The sequence below is a fragment of the Silene latifolia genome, chromosome 2 (genome assembly GCF_048544455.1).
Source record: "Silene latifolia isolate original U9 population chromosome 2, ASM4854445v1, whole genome shotgun sequence".
In the NCBI taxonomy this organism is placed as follows: Eukaryota; Viridiplantae; Streptophyta; class Magnoliopsida; order Caryophyllales; family Caryophyllaceae; genus Silene; species Silene latifolia.
This window is the reverse complement of record NC_133527.1, coordinates 134069795-134080517: the sequence shown is the minus strand read 5'-3', so window position 1 is coordinate 134080517 and position 10723 is coordinate 134069795. Positions and strand designations below refer to the sequence as shown.

Sequence of the window (10723 nt, the reverse complement as noted above, 5' to 3'; positions counted from 1 at the left end):
TAGGGCGATTTGGCACATCATTTGGCATGATAGATACATATTATAATGCTGCATATTTCAATTTTTGAATGTCTTTTATTTATATAATTTTGAATTATGTAATTTTATCTTAGTATGGCCTTAGTTTTAATCAATATTACCCGTAATGAAAGGGAATATTGATTCGGTTGTAATTTAATGTGATCTCGAATCACTTTTATTTTTATTTCATTAGTTTTCATTTTACAAATGTATAATAGGAATAGCTTTGTATTTTTATTATTATTTGTAATTATGGAGCATCTTCAAGACAGTGCCATTCGGAAAGGTGATCCGACAAAGACGGTGTCTTGGGAGGCGTGCCATTTGAAGAATCAAGGGACCAAAGGAGTTGGTTTCCGAATATGTAATAGATTATTTGATTTTCTATTTTTAGGAAGGCCATACTAGGAATTTTATTTATTGCTTTGCATTTATTTTAATATGTTGCATGCATTGCCAAATCGCCATAACATCACATGCATTTCATATCGAGTTATCGACCGTGTCAATTATAATTATCGTAGTTCACCGCTTTAGTTCACTTAAAACGTGATAGATAATAAATTGACAAGACCTCTCACATATAATAATTGAGATAAAGCCTTACCAAATAGTAGAAACTCATGAAGTACCAATTTCGCAAGGGAGTTAATCCGGCTTCACCGTAATACAAACCTTGTTACGTTGGCGAAGTGGGGTAGTAAAATGTTATTACATCGAAATTTGGATTGAGCTCAACGGAAGTATTGTTGACCGTAGTCGCATGTGTTCCGGGCTAAAGATGAGAATTAGAGTAATTTTTATCGACCGAGAGTTCTAAAAGTAGAATCGATTAAAAGGTTAATCCACCGAGTTATATTAATAAGGGATGAATCGGCTCACCGTGCCCAAGTTAATATGAATTTGGATCTCGGAATCATTTATGTAGTTGGGTGGAGGTCACTATATAAATGCAATACTTGTAGTTATATTAACAAGTATTATTAAAACGATAGATGATAATTAAATTCCTTCATTTCCTATTTTGTAGTCAAAATTTGTTTTAATCAACCGCAATGGCAACTCCAAACGCGTCTGCATCCACTAGTTCTACCCCGCTTTCCAATGTGTCATGGCTCCGATCCTTCATGGATCGATGTAAGTTAGAAAAGAATGGGTCCAATTTCGCCGATTGGGATGCACAACTTCGCTTGGCCGCGCAAGGTGACGACAAGCTTCGTTACCTTACCGAGGCATCTCCCACCGAACCACCTAATACTAGGTCCGCCGCTAGGCAATCCTATGAGGATTACCAAAAGGAGTCAGCCGCAATGAAAAATGTATTGATCTTTGCTATGGAGGCCGAACTCCAACGAAGTGCTATAAAGATTAGCACCGCTCATGAGATCTACATGAAGCTTGTGAACATGTTTTCACGAGCTCCTAGGGTCATTCAATATGAGGCGGCTTCCGCATTCTTTGATCTTAACATCAAAGAGGGCCAAAAGGTGAGCCCACATGTGCTCAAGTTGATGGAGCATGTTGAGACCTTGAAAATGCATAAGGTGGAAATTCCCGATGAACTCGTGATTGATCGAATTCTTCATTCCCTAAGCAAAATCAAAGCATATGTTCAATTCCGGGTGAATTTTAATATGCAAGATAAGAAAGTTTCTCTTGATGAGTTGCACAAAATGCTTGTGCAAGCCGAAAGGGACATGGGGCTAAGTGTTAGCACCACCAAAGATGTGCTCAATGTTAATCAAAAGAGCAAGGGAACTTTCAAGAAAAGCGGGAAAAAGGGAAAGAAGCGAACTCCCAACAGGAACAAAGCTAAGACTTATGAAGCAAGCACCTCCAAGCCCAAGTACAGTGCCCCCTCCGGGGACAAGTGCCACTATTGTTGTGGAGTTGGACATTGGAAGAGAAACATTCCAAGTATCTTGGCGACATCAAAGCTGGAAAAGTTACTCCAGTAGGTATATATGACTATCCCTATCTTTTATGTTTCAATCTCAATTAGTATGTGATACAAGTTGTGATGATTACCCTTTTTATTGTAAATAGGGCCCCCTCCTAGCAAGGACAAAGGCAAGGAGAAGCAAGTCTAGAGGATCACGAGGGAAGCTAGAGTAGCCGACCATGGTGATGGATCAATGGAAGCTTGGCTTTTAATTTGCTTTGTCTTTAATTTTATGATGAATTTCATGTTTTTAGAACTATTTTAATTTCCTCGTGTGACTTGGAAATTGGTTTGTATCCTTTAAACACGGGTTGTATTTTGGATATTGGTGATTTGGTTTTCAACCCAAATCACTTGTTTTATTATGTTGTTTGTTCTAAAATCATCATCATTGATTACTTGCGTATAGAAACATTAGATAAACAACTCAAATTGATCAAGTAGACGATTATGATGATGGGATCATTATATGTCCATAAGCTATGAATCTGATTCTCCTTATGTCTTTGTTACTTAAAGTAACAACTTATTTATATAAGATCAATTCTAAAGTTGTAATGAGTTTTTGAACTCATCAAGTAAGGAATTCACGATACCATATGGACATATTATTCTAATTGGATGGTCAACCGTGAGATACCTAGAATAGAGAGTCTATTAAACCAGATTACATGGATCAGACTGTCATATTACGTGTATCAAGCTTCCATGTTTGGGATGGACTTTTGAAAGCTAATACATACTCTAGATAAACACCTATACTCCGTGAAATATATATGTTTGTGACTCACAAAGCTATCTCTATAGAAATTAGGAGTATTTCTGAGAGATAGAGTGGGAGAAGATTGTATCGTCACAAACATCTCTTATAGTTGAAATGTTACTTTGTGAAAGTAATTGAATTATAGAGTGGGAGTTGGTATTGAACTATTATCTATGAAGATAGTATGAGAGCATAGTTCAGTGGGAGTCTATCGCACATGTCTTATTGTTTAAAAATATTACTTTGTGAAAGTGATAGTATTATGACCATGTTACATTTGAGCCGAACATGACCATGTTACATTTGAGCCGAAGCATTACAATCCGAAAATTGTTGCTCATGAGTAGATTTACTTTAAAGTGAGGGTCTCTTTAAAGGGAAATAGAGCTTTAGAGTACACAAATGCATAAGATTTACATAAAGATGTTGATCAAGATAAATTGTGTTAGGGATTGCCACATTTCATTAAATGAAGAATGGCAAATAAAATTTCGCTTTTCTAAAATGGGAATTTAGAGAAGGAAGTGTTTTAAAACACAAAACCTTAGATGAATATCTAAGAATCCTAACATATTATGCGTAGCTTTCTTCAATGATCATTAGAATGATCTTAAGCAAGCATTAAAGGATTATACTTTTTCGTTCATGTGATTATAGTGAATTGTTTCATTCACATGATTGAAGAATCATGATATACATGAAGTTAAGTGGGAGCTAGAATTGTTTATCCATGTCTTATATGTTGATAACATATTAATTATTGAGAATAATGTACCAATGCTCTCTTCTGGTAAGAGTAATTGGGAGACATGGAAAGGGATGCAAAGTATTCTAGATTTTGAATCTATGTGAGAGAAAATTGGCATAGAGTTGAGAGTCTTATGAAGATAAGTTCTTTCGTATCTGTTTAACATCAACGAAGTTGAATGGCTTATTCATGATGATGAAAGTGGAATCACTATGATGGAATCATAGTTGTTCACTGAACCCATTAAATTGTTGATTACATGAAATCGATTACTAATGTTTCCGCCATTAGAACGATTATGTATGCCAACAGACGCACGTGCTGTGATGTACCATATGCTAGGTGCATGATAAGTCAATAATAAGTTAATTCATATGATGGGCCTGTGAAAGCCTTAAAGTACAATTGATGACTTGTACACATGTTTGGATGATAAACTGAGTTAAGGTGTTGAAGGGTTGCACAAACTTTAGTTTCCAAACCAAAAGGGATTTGTTGAAATCCTAGGATGAATTGTTGACAAAGGAGTAAGAGACTAAGAAAGGTGTTTTAGTTTCGCGCATTGCAAAAATCTACAAAAGGAATCCAAGTTGTGATAAAATAGTCAACGTAGGGATTAAGGGTGAATCCCTCTACAAGTGACTTTATCACAAGTTATGCGATAACAGTGGGAGCGTCTTTCAAGTTAAAGAGCCAAAGTCTAGTATGAAGTTTAGACATATACTTGGAGAAATTCATGTCATTAAGAGATGACATTGAATGGAAGGAAATAGCAATTAATTAAGTTGGAATATATGGATATCGGGTATATCCACTTGCCAAGCTTGTATTGCATTTTAACTAGTGTTATAATACACTAAAGATTATAGAATATGAAGTAGTAATAGTGTATTGACTGTTCATATGTGATAATCACATTTATCGTTTGAGTTTTATCAAACTCACCCGCTACCTTGTCGTATCCGAATGGGTTGTAGAGACAAATTGAACCCCATTAAAGTGAACTGGATTGACATGGTATTCGCCCCTAGTTACTTATATGAGGTGACGTCTCGAAGTGACTAGAGTGTGATGCGATTGATGGCAAGTTCAAGTGCCATAGAGTCATATGGGATGACTAGTCGATCACATAGACAGAATGTATGGGACAATCTGTCGGGCTGTGATCGCTTATAGAGTTCTGGTAATTCATAAAGCCTGGTCGTGGCAAGAGCTACTATAGTATTCTTATGAGTCAATTCTTTTGACTAGAGACTATTCGCCCAAGTTGGCACAACACGATTAGCTTTGATTTATACTCTACGATTTCTTAAACGAGGTCAAACTGGGTATATTTTGGGTTATGATGGATGTGGGTGAACGAAGGGAATAGGGCGATAGGAATTGTCCACCCCTTGTCGGGGTTGTTTGAAATCTCAAGGCCACTCGAGGAGTAGTTAACCGGAAATGCGTGGCCACGCTCGGAAGGTATCTATGGTAGATAATTCGGTCGGACAATTAATCTCCGGATCGAGAAAACCACTCAAGATATGATCAAATGTAAGTACGACCTGCAAGACACCTTGCATTGAATGGGAGATTGTAATAGGACAAGAGAATTGGTGACGCACACTTGTCGAGGACAAGTGGGAGATTGTTGGGAAATGTGTCCTCAACAATAGTGCGATCACATGATTTAAATATCATAATTAAATCTCATATTAAGAATACGTGAGGGATGATTCTTTATACAGTCGACTGACCATCATTAATCGGTAATGATTGGCTAACTAGAGTTTGACATTACTGTCGTGTGACGGTGGTGGTCAGTTGATCCCTTTAGGTCACACTTATAGGATGAGGCCCAAATAGATATTTAATTAATTGTATGCGATACAGATTAATTAATTCCTTAATTATGGGAGTGCAATTTTGCGTCTTATTTTAATGTGATTAAATAAAGATCAAATTTAGTAATTAAGCGTTATATTACTAAATTAGTTGAGGTATTAATATAAGTTTTGAGGTAGAGGTAATTAGTTATTTAAAGTTACAAGAAGTTGTAATTTTAACTAACTAGTAATTATGGGACCCATTATATGATGATATAATGGTAGTATACTACTCAAAAAGTGGAGTGTATATTATATTATTAATTGGAATATTTAAGTGTTAAATGATTACATTAATAATTAATTATGTAAGATAGTCAACATATGACTTATAAACATTTGTGGGACAAATGACAAAAGGCAAAAATGGACCATAACAAGTCCAATATTTCGGTCACTTTAAGAGCACAAGAGATGCTCATTTGTCTTTTGTAAGTGTTGGTTATTGTGTGATAGTGACATATCACACAAGGCTTTTCATACTACTTCTTACACCATTGCTCCCTACACTCTACATAGACTAAACAAGAGAATAAAACAAAAGCAATAGATTCCCCACAAGCAAAGGAGGCCACCGGTTTTGGCCTTATAAAGATGAGCATTTGTTGCTCATTTTTGTTGTTGGTGGTTGGCTTGTTTTACTCTCTAATTTTCCTCACATGCAAAGCATCAAAACTCTCTAAAAATACTAATACACTCATCATATATTACTAGAGGTAGTAATACAAGAATATTAGTATTATTAAGGTAATATTTCTACTACATATCTAGTTAATATTAGTAGAGATTTTTGGGATTAATCTTGGGTGCAATTTATTGGAGTGGCTTCTAAACTTGGAGTCTTAGGAGGATCATCCATTATTATTAGCTCAAGAACAAGTGAAGGAAGGTGACCTTACTTGTGCCCAAATTTTCGAACCAACCTACAATGTAAGGAACATTGTTTTTCTTATAAATCTTTCATTTTGTTATGCATGCACTAGATCTAAAGAACAAATAATTAACAAGTTAATTAGTTCACTATTAGAGGAGTCTAATAATAGGTATATGAACCTAACAGTCCCTGTTTCATTCTAGTAGCGATCGACTATTTCACCAAATGGGTAGAAGCGGCTTTCTACACTGGTCTTACGGCTAAAAATGTGGCCAAATTCATACAAAACAACATCATCTGTCGATATGGTTGCCCACATGAGATCATTAGCGATAATGGGTCACACTTCCAAGCTGAAACCGAGCAATTGCTAGCCAAATACAAGATTAAGCATCACCACTCTTCGCCCTATAGACCACAGACTAACGGCGCGGTAGAGGCGGCAAACAAGAACGTTGTCACAATTCTCAAGAAAATGACTGACAACTATAGAGATTGGCCAAGCAAGATACCTTTTGCCTTATGGGGATACCGTACATCTGTTAGAACGCCCACTGGGGCTACTCCTTTCTATTTGACCTACGGAATGGAAGCTGTACAACCAGTCGAGCTAGAGATACCATCCTTGCGTATTCTACTAGAAAGTCAAATCCCGGAGGCCGATTGGAAGAAGGATAGGTATGAAGAACTCATCCTCCTGGATGAACGTAGGCTACGCGCCTTGCATAATGTCCAAACATATCAAGCCCGTATCAAACGAGCTTTCAACAAAAGGGTTAGGCCAAGAAACATCAAAGAAGGAGACTTAGTACTCAAATCGGTTAGAGCTCTTTTACCTGTCGACCCAAGGGGAAAATTCAAACCTAATTGGGCCGGACCATATCTAGTCAAATCCATACTCCCGGGGGGTGCGGTTAGAATCACAGACCTAGATGGGAATGAGTTTTCAAACCCCATAAACCTCGACCAATTGAAACGGTACTATGCCTAGAATAGGACAAAAAACGCGCCCCGCGTAAACCCATGTGTCGCTCTTGTGGCACTAAATAAACGGCCCCTGGCCAAGCTGAAATAAGCTAAATGTCACTGTGCTCTTGCATTTTGACAAGTTTGTCATCCTCATATCATCAAATAAACTAAATTCGCACCTCCAGAGTAAGCAAAAGCTCATGCTTATTTTCTATGTTCATTACAAGCTCTTGCTTCGAACAATTATTCTTTTACATTTACTCGAACTACGCGCAAGGGTTTGATTTCGCTTTTTAAGTGAATACGTAGGCAATCCTTCACGGGATTCAACCCATTATATCTAAAAATGTAAATAGAAGGACATTTGCATTGCATTTGAAATTCGACAAGAATAATAAGTGGAAAACCTCAACGGTTTCATAACCATATAACCTTTTATTCGTTTCCAAAATAATAGTAGTACGTTACATAATAAAAATAGAATAGGCTAGGATTCTAAAAATCCCTCCTTTTTAGTACAACAACAACAATAATAATAATCAAATAATAAATAAAGGGACTCGGGCTATTCCTCCATCTTCCCCTTGCCCTTGTCATTCCTATCATATTTCTTGTCACGACCTCGAGCTGGGCGCTCTTGCACCACTTCAGACCTAATCACCAACGGTCTTTCTCGAGGCCTGACTCTTCCATTCTTGCCAACCACCATTTCTGCGACAGGAGTAGTCTTCGGTTTCTTTGGAGGATGAATGACCTGAAACCCGGCTTCTTCTTCTCCCTCTGTCAGATGCTTCTCCTTCTCCTTCTCTCCCTCGCGCACCTTGTAATCAACAGGCTCATGTTTCCTCAGTCTCTCGCGCTCTTCCGGAGTTGTAGCCTTTCTCCACCTCAGATAAGAGTCCGACACTCACAAAGCATTGGTGGAGAAGCTCAAGAACCACATGTTCCTTTGGGCCCATTTGATAGCCCACTCTCTTCGGCTCTCTGTAGTAAGCGCCATAGCAGCCTGCGGGACGGTATCAAGCCTAGGGATCATCTGCTTCAACCCAACTTGCCTCATCAATCTTTCCGGAAAGATACATACCATAAACTCCAATCCCGGAATGCGCACGGACCTAGTGGGATCCAAAGAAGATACTCCGGTGACAGACTTGAGGTGCCACCACGGTACGACCCACCTAATCAACGGGCCATCATCATTCTTCAGCTTGTTCTTCCAATAGTCACAGACCCGGGTGAAGTCCACCATGTACAACCGCGTCCTCATCGCAATCGAACGGGAATGATAGGAAAGTGCATGAACTGGGGGCTCGATCAATCGGAGCCGTTCCATAAGCCAAACCTACCAAGAGCAGGTATTAGAGTCCAAAAAAAACGAAAAAAAAAAAAAAAAAAAACGAAAAAAAAAATGATGTCTTTTACCTGCAAAATGACGGGACTCCCCATGAACGGCAGATCGCGGTTGGATTTCCTATTATCCAAACCCAAAATGATCTCTCCTAAGCATAAGCAAGCTGGGCTCCTGCGCAGCTCCATTTGCTCAATAAGACCCAAAAGACGGGGATCACCTCTCAAATCTTCATCAACGTGTCCTTGGAAGACATACACGTGTAGCAAACAAAAGCCAAATGCTCTCCTCCTGGCAACATGGGAAACAGTAGGGTCGGCCCTGTTAATGAATCGGTCTACAAAGTCCAACATTCTCACGCCTTTCGGGGTAACTAAGCGATCCACCTCAAGTCTAGTCAGTCCAAGCAAGTCTCTGAATTTGCTCTTGTACCCTTGTGAAGTGGAAGGAATGGCAGGTAAATGTTCGGGGTCCCACCCACCAATAGCGACAATTTCTTCAGAAACGGGCAAATATCACCTCCCGGGAACGCGAAAACATGATAATTCGGGTCCCAATAGTCAAGGCAAGCATCCAAGAACGGTTTTACTACCTTAATGAGTTTCAAACTCAACAAAGACCCAAGGTTATAAGCACCCATGTCGTGCTTCTCCACATTCGAAAACTCGTTGGTCCATTCCTTCAAGCGGATCTCCAAAGTATTCATGATGAAAAATTTTCTCTTGAAGATTTATTTTGAGAGTTTTATGTGAATAGACGAGGAGGAGACAGAGGATTTGTGTGAATTAACGCCTCGCCGACGCTTCTATTTATACTAATTGCTGTTTCCAAAAATCCGCCAGAACGGACCTGCTTGGGAACAGGCGCAAAGACTCGCCTGCGCTCTCTTGAAGGGACGCGAGCTCATGCCTGCGCCTCTTCCCCAGTCTCACTTCTGTGATTTCCGCGTTTGGATCTTTCCTAATTCTATAACGAATAATTTCCTATTCCTACGGGATTTTATTTTGGTAAATATGAGCAGTTTACCATGTTTCAAGTTTCCTATTTTCGCGGGCACGCATTTCGAGACGACATCGACAATTCGCCATTTTACCACATGTGCACATTTTCATTTTAGGAAATACATTTCATTTTCATTTTTTTCAAAAAAATATATAATTCCAATCCCTCATCTTAGGACATAATTTCCATTATAATTCATTTACTTTTTCTATTTTTATCACTATTTTTATTTCCTTAATTTCATTTCCACATTTCTAACTTACAGATTTCCTTTTTCTTTTTTTTAGGGGGTAACCCTCCCTACCGTCCGGTCGTTTCCGGCAAATTTTTTTGCTTTTCCTCATGTTCTTTTGAGTCTCATTTTGCGCTGATTAAAGGCCTTATGTATATAAAATGTATGTTTTGCGTAATTTCCATGTAAATTTCGGCAGCATAACGGCATAAACCGTTGTCTACCAAACCTGTTCAAGAACTAACCTGCAGGTACAAGCCACACAACCCAGCAGCAAAGGCACTAAGGCCACCATATATACACCAAACAGAGCAAATGCACAAGCAAACTGGGGGCTTGCGCCCCGAACAAAGTCCAAAAGTACAAGCAAACTGGGGGCTTGCGCCCCAAACAGAGTCCAAAATGTTTCTAAATCAAATGTCCAAAATGTACAAGTCTACAAAACTACACAAAACTACTGCTGGGCGCCCTCCAACTCGGCAACTCTCGCCGCCAGAACGGCGATCTCGGCGTCCCGAACCTCGAGCTCCCTCAACAAGCGAGCCGTCTCCTCCCGAGACTGGGTCAACTCTCACTCCAGCTCGCGGTCACCCTGTAAACAGCAACAAATTGGCTCATGTCAATCGGTTCAAGCAAGATCGAAAATCAAAATCAAATGAGGTTCATACCTGACGACCTCGACCACCGACGAGTGCCTCGATGGCAGTAGCTCGCAGCCGGTTGGCCACCCTCCATAGTGCCACGAACCGAGACGGTGCAACCTGCACTATCAAAAGAAATTCTCAGCAAATTGAGCAAACTCAATCAAATGTGTTCTTACACAAAAGTCATACAAGTTGGAGGCTTACCCTCCGAATCAGATGCTGCCAGTCATCTAAGCCAGCATCCGTCACAGCTACGTCAAAGTCACGCAACTCGGAGATCGTCGTCCTCTCGGTCGCGTCAGTGTACTC

The 10723-nt window shown here is 39.2% G+C and overlaps 1 long non-coding RNA gene across 1 annotated transcript; it reads left to right on the top strand.

The window, feature by feature from the left end:
* The first annotated feature begins 1942 nt into the window (after positions 1 to 1942).
* Positions 1943 to 2325, top strand: LOC141630340 (uncharacterized). Its single transcript, XR_012537474.1, has 2 exons — positions 1943 to 1979; positions 2068 to 2325. It is a non-coding gene; the product is annotated as an uncharacterized LOC141630340 (long non-coding RNA).
* The last annotated feature ends 8398 nt before the right edge of the window (positions 2326 to 10723 follow it).